Here is an 18,875-nt window from a genome sequence, read left to right as displayed (position 1 = left end):
ATCAAAACTAGTTGCAAATAGAATGGTGTTCTTCTAAACTTTTTTGTTTTTCTAGTAAAAATTTTCAAAAACCTCTCTTCTCAAGTGTCCCGTTTATTAAACCTATTCGTCCCATTTTCCTTCCAAGAAACCTGGTCAGCCTATAAAACTTGATTATAAATGTTTAAAGCTCAGAAACAATAAACTTTACTTTTTTGCACAATTAAATAATATTTCTACGCAAGCAAATCTGGAAACCTACACAATAATCTGGATCTCGAGCTCGGCTAAACAAATCCGACTCGGCAACTTGGAATTCAACCGCTCACCTCGTGAACACCTTTAATGAGCTTGACTGCCGACAGGTTTTCAATCACTTTTTAACCTGATTGAAATCAGGCCTGGTCACAGTGATACCAAATGTGCAGATTTGTCTGCAAAACAAAGATTTTTGAAGTCCGTGTGCAGATATTTATTGATTTGCAGATATTTGCAGTTTTTCCACGGTTTCTGCAGATTTTTGTCAAAGTCTCCTTATATTTGCGCAGATTTTCTTAGAATGTGTGCAAATTTTTACAGACTTTTGCCTGCGCGAGCGAAATTATTTTCGGATTACGGATAGATTTTTTTCAGATTTCGAGCACACTTTTCCGGTTTTTCGAGCAGTTGTAGACATTTTTCAAAAACACCTGGCATCTCTGCCTGGTCATTACATTTGTCAAATGGTTTCACACATAAATTGACAATTGCATATGAGAACTCGCGTGGGTGCGAACAGCCTCAAAAATCTCTTTTACTTGTGTCAGGGCCAACAATCGTTCCAGTGATTCACGACGCGAGGTAGACAGCTTTTTTGAAAAAAGCTTCCCACTAAAATAAGTCACACTATCGTTTACCGAGGAAAACTAAAATGTTGTTCTAATCTGTCAGACAGCCATCTATTTTTTATTCTGACCTGTTATTTATTTCAATATGTTTTCGCCATAGCATTTTGACAAAAAAGGAAATGTCTGAAACTCAAAATATAAATATAAAAAATGAAAAATCGTTTCCAGAACATTTTTTTCCTGCTGCTGCAGGCTGTTGCTGACTGACTGAGGCAATTGGGGTGTTAATCTATTCACGAATTTCAGATTTTTTATATCAGCTAAAAAGCAAAGCCTTGGTGCTACATTCCGATTAGGAACTCGACCAAAAGTTTATTATACACAGACTTAGCAGCCAACTGTTTAGTGTACGGGACAATTGCGAGGCTAGCGTTACGATCCTGCTGACACTAACAGTCTCTCCCGAACCTAAGACCACTGGCTTGTTAGACCAGCATCGTACCTCGATACCAGCTGGGACAATAAATCGAGAACTGCTGGGATAATATAATATGTAATTTTATGTCATTGTCCTTCAATTTTTAAATAAAGAATAACATAACGATTTCGAGCAGATTTCGAGCAGTTTTATTTCTTAATTTGCAAATTAAAGGACAACGAAAATTTTTGATAGTCACGTTTCGCTTAGAAAATGCAGCTCTTTCAGATGATATAAGAAACTGCTATAGCTAAACAACCCAATTGTCTTTCAGTGACTTTGTCTTGACTTCTTTTTGTGAGGCTTTCATTTAATGCAAAACTGCTCGGAAGGGTAACCTTTCGTTTTCACTGCGACCCATGACGTTCCAGAACCTCGCGTCCGTATGATGAACGAAATGAAACAGAAAAACCTAAATTAATCCACCTAGCGGTCAGACTCAGCCTTTCTCATTCAAACTTATTATTTGTAAAAATAGATTTACATGAATGCTTAAATCCAATAAATGTTTATCCACTCTTTGGGTTCTAAAATATTGATGTTGTAATTAAAGTATAAAATATGAAATTTGACGTAATGTTAGTACTTCAGAAATAGCGAAATAAAAGCAATGACTCTAATTTCGAACAATTTAATCACAAGCGATGCCGGGAACGTTCAGATAGTACGATACCACATTTAAATCATGTTGAGGCCATATATATTGATCGAAGCAGGTAAAGTGTTGAATAGTCTTTGAATTTCTTCTCTTTCTAAAACTTTTCAACAGCATATCAAATTGTTATGAAGTTTGTTATTTGTAAGTTTGAGAGATGACTCATTTGTATGACACTAGTTATGTTCAAATAAATCGTGTAATACTTGAGATAATAGACTTTCGTTGTTTTACAAAATAAAACATAACGATACAATCAAATGAAAAGGGAACGTTGGGGTAGCCAAACTTTGAAACCACGTGTTCAATCATAATTCATCAGTTAACCCTTAACTAGTCCGTTCATCTGATATCAATATTGTTCAAATCGGTTGTGTAGTTTCTAAGATAATGAAGTTTCGTGATTTTCACATTTCGATACATTACAGACGAAGTTACAGTCCGATTACTGCAAAATTCAATAGGGTGTTGTGAGGTAGGTAGACCTTTTATTTGATACTAATTCTGTGGAAATCGGGTCAACCATCTCTGAGAAATATGAGTGAGTCCAAGTAATTTGTTTTGGAATATGTTTCTTTTCATAGCTGGATTTCACTTTTTTAAACATAAAAGGCAAAGTAATAATCCGTTTGTAGAAAAATTCATTAGGGTCTTATGGGGCAACAAGACTTTCCATATGACACTAATTTTATAAAAATCGGGCCAGCCATCTCTGAGAAACATGAGTGAGATTAAATAGTCTCTAGAACACGTTTCTTTCCATAACTTCTGAACCACATGTTCAATCTTCATAAAATTCAAAAGTTAAGGGTTTTTAAGGTAGCCCGTTCATTTGAAACTAATTTTAATCAAATCAGATGTGTGGTTTCTGAGATATTGATGTTTCGTGATTTTTACACTTTGATACATAACCTCTAAACTAGAAATCAGATTACAATAAAATTCAATAGGGTCTTATAGGGCAACTAGACCTTTCATTTGCAATTAACTTCATTGAAATCTGTTCGGTCAGACCATCTCTGAGAATAGTGAGTGCGAAAAAAGGTGCACATACACACGTACACACCCACACACAAACATATACACCTATACATGCTTATATGCAGAAAATGCTCGATTCGTCTAACTGAGTCGAGTAGTATATGACATTCGGCCATTTCAATCATTTTTCTACCTTTTAATTAGCCAGTGATCGTTAGGAGTAAGTCAATATGTTTACTTTCATTATGTGATTTCACATTTTCATGAACAACGGACAAAGTTACAATCCGATTGCAATGAAATTCAATAGCAACCTATGGGGCAACTAGACCTTTCATTTGACACTAATTTTGTGAAAATCGGTTCAGCCATCTCTGAGAAAAATGAGTGAGTTTAAACAACCTCAGGATAACTTTTCTTTACATAACTTTTGAACCATATGTTCAATCACAACGGAATTCAAAAGTTAAGGGTTCTGAGGACAGCCCAATCATTTGAAACCAGTTTTATTGAAATCGGTTGTTTGGTTTCTGAGATATTGATGTTTCGTGATTTTTACATTTTGATACATAACCTCTAAATTAAAAATCCGATTACAATGAAATTCAATAGCAACCTATGGCGCAACTAGACCTTTCATTTGCAATTAATTTTATGAAAATCGGTCCAGCCATCTCTGAGAAAAGTGAGTGAGAAAAAGAAGTTGTACATACATACACACACACACATACACACATACATACATACATACATACAGAAAATGCTCAGTTCGTCGAAAGGGGTCGAGTGGTATATGACATTCGGCCATTGGGACCACTTTTATACTTTTGGTTTTTCCAGTGATTGCTATACCTTTCTAGGAGAAAGGCAAAAATGAAAATGAAACAATGAATAAAGCGTGAAGCTTGAAAAAATATCCTTTCAATCGAGGGCGAGAAGAGTGTGGCAATCAGGGTTGATATTTGTTGACAGTCTTGAGTGAAAGTGAAAAAACGCATCCAGAAACGTTATTTTTTTACAATCCTTTCAGAGTTCTCCCTTCCCGCTTTTTGCATAGAAGTGAACTGTCAAAACACCTCATTATATTTCATGCGATGAAAGCAACACAACAAAATCAGTTTATCAGTTAACGAAGATTGTCAAGGCATCGGTCAGTGTCAGTGAAAAAGTGTTTCGGTGAGGTTTATTTTGGTTGAGTGGACTGTTTGTTTTTCTTTTTCGCTTTGAAGTGAAGATCACTTGATTGGATTTGTCGTCAAATTTTATTCCGTAACCGTGAACGATGCGCGCGATCTATTTCATCTGAGTATAACAGCACGTTACTAGGACGAAAATCTAGTGTATCTGAAAGAGTGCTGCGATAATTGAAAGTGAAAATTGAAAATGATTGGCTGTAATTTTCGAAGAATTTTGCTGGGGAAAATGACTTTTATCAGCACTGGTGGCAATACGTTGAAACCGCACGAATTTAATTGAAAGTGACGTTCGGGTGATTCATTTTCAGTATGAATTATACCCATTGAACACAAAATGTTGGGCCCTGTGTACGAGCACACAGGAAGCAGATGAATGTTTTGCTAAAATTTTTGTAAACTACAAATGTTCACAAGCCAGAAGCCGGCAAATCAGTCTAATACCTTGTTCAGACTACGTCGCATATCACCTGATATCACAGAATGATTTCGGATATCACTTCGATTGTTCACACTACAGCGAGATGATATGGTTTGGTAATTGAAAAAATAAGAAAACAAAAACAGGTCAAAGCAAAAACTAGACAACAAGAGCAAAGCAATTAGGGTAGAGGTGTCAGCTAGTTGGCTCGCACCAACGCGAATTCTCATATGCAATTATCAAAATGTGCAGGATGATAAGAGCGAAAATATTCCCTTCCTTCTTTTTCGCATGCAACGCGAATTTTGAAATTTGTAGGGTTGCGTCAAATGTCTCTGATCCGTGTTGCCAACTGCTACAAATCTGGTTTGTATTGGTTTTCGAACATGATATCCGCGATATCATGTAGCCGAGGTGATATCCGGTGACAGCTCGATTGTATGGGATATCAGGTGATATCGATGGTGATATGGCCTCGATAGCATGCATCGCCTGATATCAGGTAATATGCGGTGTAGTGTGAACGGAGTATAATGACCTTTCGGTTATATACGCTGAATGTTTCGGCACAGTAGAGAGCCGTTTTTTTTTCAGGTTGAATACAATCGCAGAGAATAAATTATAAGAGTTTTAGTAAGTAAAAAAATTATTCATATTGGGTCTTGAATGTCCTTGCCCACCAGTAGGGCATTAAGCAAAACATTAAGCTTAAAACTACGTCTAATGCTTATCCTTAAAACAAATAGAATAACTTTTTCGAGTTTCAGCCACTTTCCACGAATCGGCTAACGGCTTTTTCGGCTAACACCTGTAAACACCTGTAGTTTGCACAAATTTCAACCAAACATTTATCTGCCTTCTGTTTACTCACTCGTAACACGCACAAATTTGCACTAGAGGTGGGCAAGGATGAAAATTATCGCTCGAGTTCATTTTTTAGCAAGCCGATAGCTCATTTAATAGGCACAATTCTGAACAACTTTGTATGACGAACTTGAAGTCCTCAAGAAGTACTACAACTTTGTCGAAGAGAATATTGCTCCTACTCAAACACCGAAGCCGTGGGAGCAGATTGAAGGAAATTATCGCGATAATTATCGTGATCGTGATAATTATCGCGATAATTTGTCCTCTCACGGCTCCAGTGTTTGAGTAGGAGCAATACAAGCTGCGACAATGTTGTAGTACTACTTGAGGACTTCAAGTTTGTCATACAAAGTTGTTCAGAATTGTGCCTATTAAATAAGCTATCGGCTTGCTAAAAAAATGAGCGCGAGCAATAATTTTCATCCTTGGGGATGGGAAGCCTATCGATAATTATTGATAGTATCGATAGTTGTCGTTTATCGATAGAATCGTTAAGCTTTCGGTGTTATCGATAGTTATTGATATTTCCTTTGCATAGACCCCAAGTATGATGACAGTTTTACAAGGTATGCTACATTTTTGTCTATCCACGCACACAAACAAATCTCGTTATGAGAAAATTCGCGTTTTGTATGGAATTCAGAACATTTTTGGAAATTTCTCGTTTTATGTTGTTTTATATCTAATTTTTTTGGTTGGAGAGTGAATCTCCAGTTGAAACACACTAGAAATTGATATTAATTTAGATTTAGTGTAAAAAATGGCGACAATATGTCGAAATAAAATATATAAAAATGCTATATTTCTAATAGTTGGAGCATAATCTTAGTCATTGTCATAGCTCATGACTTTTGTTACTGTATGAAACAAAAGCGACTCTATTTAGAAGCGCTATTAGAGTACAAGAAAAAAACGAAAAGTGCAAAAAGGTTACCGGCAAATTGATGAAAAACAGCATATTTCACCTGAACCGCAGCATGTTTATGTATTCCCCACAAATAAAACATGTTTCAACATCATTTCTATAACTTTTCAGGAAAGTATGTTTTATAAGTTTAGTTTAAAATGCAAAATCATTTCAAATTTCATACAAAATTGGAAAAAGTTCATAACGATCACTAATACTAATGCATCGACGTGAATAGCATACCTTGTAGAACTGTCATCATACTTGGGCATAGACCATCGCACGGTGACGTCATGTACCCGAGTTTGACAGCTACTGGTAACATTGTTTACCTTCGGGTGATGCAGTTTTGTTCTCAATTATAGCAGATCATTTCAATTATGACTGAAATGCCCTTTAAATGTTGTGCGTGAGATGCTAGTACACTAAGAACAATTATAAGTTGAGCAACATTTCCACTGCGCACACGATTGCTCTATCAAAAAAAAAACACAAAGTCCAAAATGTAAACAAAGTTACCAATAACTATCAAGAAAGTGAGGTTAAAGAGATTCGGTGAGATAGTCTATTGGCATTGATCCAGGTATAAATGACAGTTCTAAAAGGTATGCTACATTTTTGTCTATTCACACACACAAACAAATCACGTTATGAAAATTTTCCCGTTTTGTATGGAATTCGGAACATTTTTGGGAATTTCTCGTTTAATATTGTTTTATATTTGATTTTTTGGATGGAGAGTGAATTTCCATCGAAATAAAATATATAAAAAGGCTATATTTTTAAAAGTTGGAGCATAATCTTAATCATTGTGATAGCTCATGACTTTTGTTACACTATGAAACATACGCGGCTCTATTTAGAAGCGCTATTAGAGTACAAGAAAAAAAAAAACAAAAAGTGCAAAAAGGCTACCGGCAAAATGATGAAAAACATATTTTACCTAAATAAGCATATTTCTTACAAATAAAACATGTTTCACCATCATTTCTATAACTTTTCAGGAAAGTATGTTTTATAAGTTTAGTTTAAAATCCATAATCATTTTAAATCTCATACAAAATTGGAAAAAGTTCATAACGCTCACTAATACTAATGCATCGACGTGAATAACATACCTTTTAGAACTGTCATTTATTCTTGGGGCATTGATACTCCACAATGATGCCAGAACTGAAAAAAATAAATTGGCCTTGTCAGTGTTGAAAGAGACTTCGATGCTTGTTTGCTCTTACACGAAATCCTCCTTAAAATTGTTAGAAAATTGAGAGATAATCATTTTCGCTCACTCTAACTCGTGCGGACAACGACGAGATTTCGCATTAGTGCGAACTAGGTGTGCGAATAAGCTATTAAATATTGTTCCTGTCCACAACGGAAGCAACATTTTGTTGTTTTCCTTCATCTGTTTTCAGCTGTCAAATTATCGATAATAGTATCGATTGTATGAGAAAATTATCGATAATTATCGATAGCCGTTTTAGTCAATATTCCCCATCCCTAATTTGCACTATGAAAAATGGCGGCAATCCGTTCATGTGAATGTCAGCTGCTTTGCCGAAACACGGCAACAAGTAAAATTCGTGCCAAGATACCAGTAATGTTTTTTGCTGACCACGGCATCAACAGCGTTTAACGATAAATTCAAAAACAGAGATTAGATTCGTCAAGCTCAGTTTTTTGGTCCCATTCGGCAACCGGCATTTTTTTTTTAATGAAACATCGGTTGGATCCCATATTGCCGAGTGAACTCGGATGTTTTTTAGCCGAGTACAAGAGTTTTAACGCCTGGAGTGCAAACAAGCACTGAACGAAAAAAAGCACCTCAAAGTAAAATGGACGCGGTTCAACAGAAACGCTAAAGGAGGACGTGAAACTCTTGAATATTCCGTAAACATTCAATACTCAAAATGAATGAATTTCTTTACTCACTACACTCTTAAAGATTTTTGCCGAATCGCGGTCTTATCTGTGCCGAGATTTGGACAGCTGGCAACCATCTCGACTTAATCTATTTTGCCGATAATCTCGGGAAACCAGTATATGACATATGTCATTTTATGCCGAGAATCTCGGTGCACATTCGACTGCGCTCTCGGGAAATCTAAGGCGACAAACTATTCTAACGACCTTCCGGTTATAGAAGCTGAATGTATAACACATGAAAACGAATAAGTTTTGAATGTGAGGTCTCAAAACTTTATTTGAAAGTTTGCAAATTTAAATTAAATCAAAATATAAAGAAACAATTTTTTGCAGAATTAATAATTATGTTATCAATTATTTATTTAGCACATTTTCCTACAGTTTTTGATCATATTATTTGACAAGCTAAGAAGTAATTGCAAACGCAACAGTCAATTTTTCATTCCTATGTGTCAAAAATAATCTTTTTCATGCTTTCCGAAAGCCTGTGATAAAGCCGTGAGTAACGATGGGTTTGTACAGATGTCGATTTTGGGATTAACCTCAAGATATTGATTTTCCTCCACCAACGCCTTTCGCAATTCGATGGAGTACGTTGTTGAGGTTATCCACATTTCAACGCTATAAAGTTAGCTATAAGTTACCAGCAGAATTGAAATTGAACGATACGGACTTGTGTCTCATGTGTTTGTGGTTCTTTCCATTTGAGAATATTGTACAAATGAATGTATGACGTGCAATGCATTCGTGCATATAAAAACTCGAGAACAACTAACCGGCTTTACTGCAATAGTAGGTAAAACAAAATGACTTTTCTTTGAACGGTGAATATCATCTCCACTCGTTTTGAATGCATAGAGTACTTGTTATTGATATGTTCAGTTGTTAATATTTGACTCTACCACTACTGCGTTAGTTCCGCATGTAACAAACCATGTGTAAAAAAGCGGAATTGAATCGAGATTTATCAAACCCTCTGTAGTGGAAGTGTCGAAGAATTGACAAGCGCTTGATTAAAGCAATTATCTTAACTGTCATTGTTGTGATGTGACATAATTTTAGATTCCGCCATGGCGGTTACCACGTGTGCCCCTGCTTAATTGCTAGTACGCATCACACTTTTAAACTCGCGGGCACTGCAGCGTCGACTGAAAATAGATGTGACATTTGATTGGATATCATGCAAATTTCGAGTGAAATAGGATTGAGCTTCACATGTGATAGTTACGGATGTGGAGTAAAATTTAATTACACTTCTGCAAGGTGACTGACACTTCGCCATTCTATAAAATTGTGGGACAATGCAAAATAAATACAGTGTGCTCGGTATTCCGGTAATAATTTCTATTTTCATGTGACTGACACGATTTTCCATCTGAGGTGTCTTTGAGAATTTTTGTTTAATCTTTAATGGCATATTTTGACCAAAGCTCATAGTCTATATGTAGTGAACCTAAAAAGAATTGGAAATATTTGATGCGGTCCTATTTGTAAATTAGACTAGCAATGAGTAGCACTATTACTGATATTTTAGTAAGCTTACTCGTGTTGGCAGATGAATAGCATATTTCTAAATAAAATATAAGTAGGTATATACTAAATTTACCATATAATAAGCCTTTTGTTTATGATAGGGGTTAAAATATTTCACTTTGAATAGAAGCTTTACTCACATGATAAGAGAGAAATCTGTGCAAAAATTAACCATTTAAAATCAATTCCACTCAATTTGAAACGTGATCCGTTCAATTTCCAAAAGGGCAATATCAGTCGAGCCAGAAGTTAAAGAAACTACAAAACATAGAATAGCAGGCAATAACATAACACCTTCCATTCGTATGTATAGAAATTGGCTCTATCTCCTCTGAGAAAAGTAAGCTACGAAAAAGGTAGCACTCAGACATTCTATCATCATCACCATAATTAGTTTGAATGATGAATGCTGTTCGTCCTGCTATTGTGAGGTCGACTATAATATTCATATTCCTTTCTATATTAGTGAGAACGACACTAGAAACTGACGTAGAGGTTTATGTGCATTCATCCCAAAAAGTAAATAGTATCCTTATCAGTCTTACTGTTATTTTATTTCCGATCAATCTGAACCATTTAGTGCTGCACCAAATTCACACTACAAAGACATTCTCCTACTAACGATGAATTACCCCTAAGAGTCGATTAACTAAGAAACCGAACCAACCACATCAGCATTCCGATGCGAAGCGGAGTCGATGGGCTGGAGGGCAAACTCCCCACTATTTGATGCTCTTTATCTAGTGTTATGAAAAGCTTTCTCCTCCTCCTCTCCTTCCACCTGAAGAAGAAAAATTATACCGCCTCCTTCAGCCTGTGTCTATGCTTCACTACTTCAACGCGGCATGCCTAGGCAAGGATGCACACATTCCACGTGCACACAAGCAGGCAGAGAAAAACGATTGATAAGTGGATACTATCATGCTACAAGAGAAGATATTGAAACAAGATTATTCGCGATTCACAGTGTTCTGATTATTACATCTATCGTAATTTGATCTGGGTGCACGCGATACTCGTAACCTGTCCTCGATGTTTCGTCGGTCGTATGCTGTTTTGCACAATTTGCTTTCTAAGTAGGAATTCGCATCAGAGAACCCACGATTGCGGATACGTGCGATGGAATGCGACAAATTGCCTTAAGAAACACTATAATATTGAGTTTCTATAGGCTCTTTAGATGTATGCTTTGCAATTGAAGCTGAAAGTATGCTTTCATGTAACTTAACCTTTAAACGTCTAATAATAAAGCGAAATATAAAAAAGAACGTTCGCTCAATCCTCAAATAAAAAAGTTTTATCATCGTGTGTGATCATTGAACATGAATTTTGCTTTATTTTGTTCTGAAGATAGCATACTTGCGTAGAAGATACATTTTTCGTAATGGTGATATAAAAACTTTACTGAACATGTGACCAAATAAGATTTTTTTAATCTCTTAGGCATGAAAAGGTTAAAACGTTATCATTAATCAAAATTATATTTTCCTCGCTATGCATTATTGAATTATAGTAACGAGTGATTTTTAACATCGATTTGTAGGTTGTTTCTCAGTTACCATTTTTTGTAAAAACGTTCCGGATACCGAATGAACCACCTCGAGCAAAAGTTTAATGCACCAGGTATTAAAAGTAAGTAAGTTTTCTGGACAAGCTTGACTAGCACTTGGTCGACAAAATAAAAAAATGCATTCCAAAAACTCAAACCCGATAAAATGAAAGATTGTAGCTATTCAACCATTCCTATGAATTTTGGTGCCACTAGTCATTACCAAAACGCGTCAACTTACGAGAGAGTGTCGTATAGAAATTGTTCGCCGGGTTCATTGCTTTTACGTTATGTTTACGAGGAAACTCATTTAAGTCTCTGAAAAAAAACAGTAATGGCTAGAGACAAAAAAATTCACAGGAATGGTTGGTAAGGGGGTTGTTAGTAGCTTAAGTATTAAGTAAGTAAGATAAATATTAGTAAATAATGAGTATGTGTGTCCAAAAACAAATGGTGACTTTTCAATACTGTTAGAAATTTGTCATTTTAATTATTATGATTTGTTTGCTTTCGCAATTAGGACTTACCTATCATTCGCAAGGATTTAAACCTACTTGTCAATAAAGGGAAGTAAACTTGTGCCGTGTCAAATAAATGTTGTGTGAACAAAAAAAAAGGGAAGTAAATTCACAACTAACTTGATTGTTAACTTATTGACTATAGAGAGAGTTTATCGTAGCAATTGAGGATTGCAACAATTTCTGTCGAAAATTGTTGATAATTTTATTTGACATAGTTTCTAGTGGTTCAACACCAGTAGTTCTATGTAATTCAAGTGTACCAAACCTAGGAGGACGCTTCAAAATCATTTTCAGAGTTTTATTCTGAATCCTTTGAAGCGTTTTCTTCCTTGTTAAACAACAACTTGACCAGATCGGTACTACATAAAGCATTGCTGATCTAAAAATTTGTTTGTAAATCTAAAGTTTTATCTTTAAACAAAGTTTAGAATTCTTGTTAATGAGAGGATATAAACTTCTTGTATATTTGATGCACTTTGCTTGTATACTCTCAATGTGCTCTTTGAAAATAAGTTTTTTATCGTAAATTAGTCCCCAGTACCTTGTCAGACCAACTTAAGATAACCTCATTCATCTTGACAACGTGATTATTGTTTGGCTTGAGGAAAGAAGCCCTAGTCTTATGGGGAAGAATAATAATTTGAGTTTTAGGAGCATTGGGAGAGATTTTCCACTTTTGCAAGTAGGAGATTTTTTCCTTCTACGGAAATGTTTGTGTCATCGCAGAACAATGACTTTGTGCATCCTGGAGGTAAATCAGGAAGATCTGAAGTGAATATGTTATACAGGGCTGGACCCAAGACTGAACCTTAAGGCACACCTGCTCTGACAGGAAATCTATCAGATTTTGAATTCTTACCTACAACCTGCAGAGCTCGATCAGTAAGATGATTTTTTAAAATTTTGATTGGGAAATTGTAAAATTGAAAGTTTGCAATTTCGCAATCAAACCTTTATGCCAAACACTGTCGAATGCTTTTTATATGATTAAAATAGCATCTCCAGTGGAATAACCTTCAGATTTGTTAGCTCGTATCATATAAGTAACTCTAAGCAATTGATGAGTAGTAGAATGCCCATGGCAAAATCCAAACTGTTCATCTGCAGAAATTGAATTTTCGTTGATGTGTGACATCATCCTGTTAAGAAAACAGTTTACTTATTAAAGAAAGTAAACTGATTAGTCGATAACTTGAAACCTCAGCTGGATTCTAATCCGGCTTTAAAATTAGAGTTATTTTTGCATAATTTGGGAAAATATGCAATTTTGAAGCAGCAATTGAAAATTTTTACTAAAAATTCCATTGTGCTCTCAGGGAGATGTTTGATTAATATATTAAAGATTCCATCGTCACCAGGTGCTTTCATATTTTTAAAATTTTTAATAATTGATTTAATCTCGTTTAAGTTAGTTTCAATTATTTCTGCAGGTAAAAAATTCTGGGAAGAAATTAAATCAAATTGACGTGTGACTTCATTTTCAATTGGACTCACAAAATTCAAATTTGAATTATGAACACTCTCAAACTGCTGAGCAAGTCTTTGAGCCTTTTGTTCATTGGAGACAAGAAAACGTTCACCATCTTTAAAAACTGGAATAGGCTTTGAAGGTTTTTTTAAGAATCTTCGACAGCTTCCAAATATGGTTTCAATTTTTACACGTTAGTCTCAACATTTTGATTTCTCAGATCTATGTTTAATCTCTTTCTGTGAACCTTTCTAAAAAGTTTATAAACAGGGTCACGAGAACGTTGATATTGACGTCTGCGGACATTTTTCAAACGAATTAGAAGTTGAAGATTTTCGTTAATTATTGGTGAATCAAACTAAACTTGAGCCTTTGGAACAAAATAATCCCTGGCATCAATAATTGCACATTTCAATGCTTCCAAAGCGGAATCAATATTGACTTCGTTTTGCAAATCCAGCTCATTATTCAAATTACTCTCAATATGAGTTTTATATTTCTCTCAATTGGCCTTGTGACAATTAAAAACAGAGCTCATAGGATTTAAAACAGATTCATGTTATATAGAAAAAGATCTTGAAAGATGGTCAGAATCAAAACCAGCATGTGTGATCAATTCACTAAATACATGGCTTTGATTTGTTAGTACCATATCGATTGTTGATGGATTTCTTACAGAAGAGAAACATGTAGAACTATTCGGAGACAAAATAGAATAGTATCCTGAGGAACAATCATTGAATAAAATTTTGCCATTGGAATTACTTTGAGAATTATTCCATGATCGATGTTCAGCGTTAAAATCGCCGATTATAAAAAAATTTGAACGATTTCTGGTGAGTTTTTGTAAATCATCTCAAAAATAATTTTCGTGCTCGCGTGTGCATTGGAATGGTAAATATGCTGAGGCAATAAATAAATGCCCAAGTTCAGTTTGAACTTCAATTCCCAAAGTTTCAATAACTTTCGTCTCAAGATGGAGAAGAGCACGATGTTTGATTCGGCGTGAATAACAATTGCAACTTTACCGCCAGAACCCTGAATCCTATCATATATTCATATCTATGAACCACGTAGTTGATATCATATTTAAGTTTGATGTTAGGTTTCAAATATGTTTCAGTAATAATTGCAATGTGCACATTATTTACTGTTAAAAAATTAAAAAGCGCATTCTCGTTGGGTATCAATGAGCGAGCATTCCATTTTAAAACTTTGATTGATTTATTTACAATCATTGGTAAATTTTAAATAAGAAACTATTTTACGTGTAAAATTTATTCCAATTTCAATTGCTTTAAACATGGAATTTGCCTGCAACATGGCGTTTATAAGACAACAGAACATTGGCTGGTGCAAGAAAGAAATAGGCCGTAATAGGCCCCGGGCAGTTGACATTAGAAAAAAATATTTCCGGTAGCAATATTAGCTGGGGTAATCAATGTATTTTCATTTTCTACCGGTTTTCGTTTACCCCCCACATTAACGGTCATTTTCGAACTACCAACATGAGGCGAAATAATGTTCGAGCTACCTGTTACCTGTACATTCGTTAAACGGGTATGCAAAGGAGTAGAAAAATTGGGCGGTACTGGTACGCTTGGAGAATTTTGTTTTGAAGTTGGTTTTGATTGGGAAATTGAATTTTGTTTGCCTTGCCTTGCCCTTAAAATAGCTAAACGGACAGGGCATTTGTAAAAATTTGACATATGGTTGCCATTACATTTGGCACACCGAATTTTTCTACTCTCTTTCACAGGACATGTGTCCTTTTTGTAAGACTTTCCACAATAAAGACATTTTTGTCCATGTTATAGAAATGAGATCCATGGCCATATCGTTGGCAAGTACGGCATTAGGTGATATGCTTTTCCCCACCGCCAAACTTCCTATAAATTTTTCATTTTACACGCACATTATATAAAGCATGTAGTTTTTCAAAAAATTTCACGTTGTTACCTTCACTGCGGCTAAAATGAAATAAAAGGTAATATCCACCAAATGCTCAAAAAAACAAGGCTTTTTTCATGATTTTTTTAAAATACATTTGAGGTTTAAGGTATATAAATTATATATTATCGGATATTATCGGACCTCTTGGAGAATAGAAAAAAATATCATTGCTATTTTTTTTACGGAATGGCGGCTGTGCAGCGATTGCCGTGAACCACTTTTTTTAAAAGTTCTTGTCTTGGGCACGACAAGAACTTTTAAAAAAAGTGGTTCACGGCAATCGCTGTACAGCCGCCATTTCGTAAAAAAATAGCAATAATTTTTTTTCTATTCTCCAAGAGGTGCTTAATCCGATAATATATAATTTATATACCTTAAACCTCAAATGTATTTTAAAAAAATCATAAGCCACCTATAACCAAAACAATTTTTTTTTTCATTATCTACATAAGTGTCGCAAGTGAAGTACACATGATTGTATTTTTAAAATTTTTCTTCGCAAAATGGCAACGGTTTGAAGAAAAAAAAAATCATTTTTGACAAAAAAATCGACTTTATTTGTTTATAACTTTTGTTGTTGTTAATCAATTGATGAAATCGTGTGTACTTCACTAGATAATCTAATGAAGAAATTACAGTTAAAATTTCAAGTCAATCGGATGTAAACTTTTTAAGTTCTACTGCTCGCCGATTTTGAAAACATGGTTTTGAGAAAAACGCGTTTAAAGTTTCAAAATGCTATAAATCTTAAGAATCGCAATAATAAAGCCCCTTAATATTTTTTTTACCTTCAGCCAGCTATTCGTGCGCCGTAAAGTTGTCCTTCCTGGGATTTATTTTCCTCTTCTTCCTTTTTGTTATCTGATGTAAGGCTGCGCCTAGCCTCATTCGCGAAATCAGACATGAGATGCTTAGCGACTTTGACGCGGTTGGCGTCCGATACCACGCAAAACTCAAAATTGTCACTCACATTTAAGCATTTTTGAATATAACTCACAGTTAAAACGTATAGAAAAACGCAAACAAAGAACGTACACAACGAGAATGGCTTATCGACTAAACAAAGGGAAATTGTGAGTAAACACGTGCTGTAGAGACGCTATAACGGTCGAAACTTGATGCAGCGACCTTTATACTTCAAATTTGAATTACTATAACGATCATAGATAACTTCTGTTAGTTTACAAAGCCTCGAAATAAAAAGAAAAACGAGCATCGCCAAAATAAACGAAAAATGTTATTTTGAAGCATAAAAGTTGTTCGGTAAAAATTGTTTTAAACGAATTTTGAGTATAGATCAGTACTTGGGCGATGTCGGTTTTGATTCAAGGATAGTTTTAGCATGATTTAAGCCAATACAAAAATATGACAAGAAAAATTTTTTTGGTAGATATTACCCCTTAAATAGTTTACAAGGGAAACTCCAGTTCTCTGATTGTTTCCACCACGTGATTTTTATTTCATTAGAATTACTTGGGTAGGGGCTATGCCAAGTAATTCTGTCAAAGTAATTTTGATCTCATCAACGGTTTTATTGTTGGTGAGACCTTTCAAGACAACCTTGAACGGCTTGGCGTTCTTGGTGTCGTAGGTAAAAAAATGTATATCTTGTCAGTTAAGTACTAAACAAGACGATTACGACCCTCTATTAAGTCGGCTAATAAGCGGCATTCACCTCTACGGCCAAGTTAGTAGGTAACTTTAACGTCAGAAACAAACGTTGAAAGGTTCTTTTTAAAAATATTGAATTCAGAAGAAATAGTTACCACAATAGAGGGAACTTTCACCTTTTTAAAAGAATTGACATTTTGTGTAGTTTTATTAGTAATTACTTCCATTTCACCAGCTTCTTGCTCAGGCAAAATATCAAAAAGGTTTTCGCTCATGGGCGTAGCCAGAATTTCAAATAGGGGGGGGGGCGAGCTCTTCAAAATTTTAGAAGTAAAAAAATGGTACACTAAGGTCGCTTTTTACGCGGTTGTTGTTACGCGGATTTTTTTTAATGCGGTTTTTTTACGTGAATTCCGGAATTTACACGTTTTTTTATGCGGATTCCGGAATTTACGCGTTTTTCTACGCGGTACGTATCCCCCGCGTAAAAAGCGACTTTAGTGTGTTTTGAAAAATAGAAATAAATACTAGTCATTAGTGATTGTTACATCAAGGCAACCAGTGAAAAGTTGTTCTTGACATCAGAGTGGAAAATTTGATTGTTCTTTGTCCAACCTCGAATATAAATAGATGTGCTTTACTAAAAACTCTTAAGTTCATTTAAACCTTTGGACATATTATTTTAGCGACGAGGATCTCAAGAATCCACGAACATGGCAGAAGATAAAGTTGATCAGCAGCCGCAACCGGGAATTCAAGATATGATTCACAAGATGGCCCAAATTGTACAGCGGATAGCGGTCCAGCAGCAGCAGCGTCAGTATAAAACCCTGGAGCAGATTTTGGAGTCCCTCTCTTCGAACATCATCGAGTTTGTCTTCGACGAAGAAAACGGAGTTACCGTCGGACGTTGTTGTTTAACCGCTGCCAGGACCTCTTCGAGAACGATGCAGGCCAGCTGAATGATACGGCGAAGGTACGTTTACTTCTCCGAAAGCTGGACACCCATTCGCACAGCCGCTATCTCAACTACATCCTGTCAAAGCTTCCCAAGAACGTGAAGATGGAAGACACAGTCAAGATTCTCAATAAAACCTTCGGGCATCAAACATCAAACGTTCCGGAAGCGGTTCATGTGTCTTTTCACGATTGTTGTTGACCATCTGCCGATGAACACTCAGCAAGCAGAGAGCACTCAACCGCTGTTCAAATATTGTTGACCTCAGCCAGGTTCTCACCCGACGTAATGTGCTGAACGAGCGTTCAATCGTGCATGTTTCCATGGTAGCGCAAGTGCAATTTTAACTGCCTTCTCAGTCGCAGGGAAGAAATAACGGGCTTTAGCTAGCAGGTCTATAAGATCCAACTCTTTCAAGTTCTTACGATCTGCTCTCATACTGCTGCAATGTTAATACAAAACTTCCACCTTTCCAACAAAATGGTCAACTTCATAAAAAATGACGAAATTTTTCGGTTTTGCTCATGAACTCTTCCAACGACATGCGTATTAAGTTAGCGGGATGCAGCAAGGACATCGCGTAGGCAGGTGCACTATCTTTACCGAACTGTGTTTTCAGTGAGGTTACAAGAGAACCAAGGTAAGGAATTGTCATAGCTCGGTTCCAATACTCCAATACTAGTTGACGCAGGCGGATTTGCCCGGTACTTTTGCCGCTGCAATATCCTTGGTGGATCAACTGAAAAACCTGTGCAATTCAACGCAACATAGTGCAAGCATTTCAATCAATTTTTTTTGATCTGGCTGTTACTTTACACAGATGTTTCTATGGGCTAAAGATGTCGTTTTGTGTTATTAGAATTATCGAAAACAAAATTCTGCACCAATGTCAACATTTAGGGGGGGCAACGGCCCCCCCTGCCCCCCTCTGGCTACGCCTATGTTTTCGCTGCAGACACTCAAATTGTCCGAGAGAGAATGCTCTCTCTTTCTCCTCGTAGTGAAGCCCAGTTTCTTTTTTTGCCCTGTCATTTCAGGTGATACGAAA

The 18,875-nt window shown here is 35.8% G+C and overlaps 1 protein-coding gene across 7 annotated transcripts in view; it reads left to right on the top strand.

Annotated features, from left to right (window-relative positions):
* The window catches only part of LOC129726602 (short neuropeptide F), a 73,140-nt gene that overhangs the window by 1,566 nt on the left and 52,699 nt on the right, over window positions 1–18,875 (top strand). Inside the window, exon 1 of one of the 7 annotated variants that reach the window (XM_055683510.1) lies at window positions 11,383–11,399. The exons of the other annotated variants lie outside the window; for them this stretch is intronic. The gene's annotated coding sequence lies outside the window, so the exon portion shown is untranslated. Of the gene's footprint in view, window positions 1–11,382; window positions 11,400–18,875 lie in introns of those variants that run through there. 7 annotated transcript variants of the gene reach the window in all.

This window comes from Wyeomyia smithii, chromosome 3, assembly GCF_029784165.1.
Source record: "Wyeomyia smithii strain HCP4-BCI-WySm-NY-G18 chromosome 3, ASM2978416v1, whole genome shotgun sequence".
Classification (NCBI taxonomy): domain Eukaryota; kingdom Metazoa; phylum Arthropoda; class Insecta; order Diptera; family Culicidae; genus Wyeomyia; species Wyeomyia smithii.
Note: the sequence above shows the minus strand (reverse complement) of the source record. Positions and strands in the feature narration are given on the sequence as shown.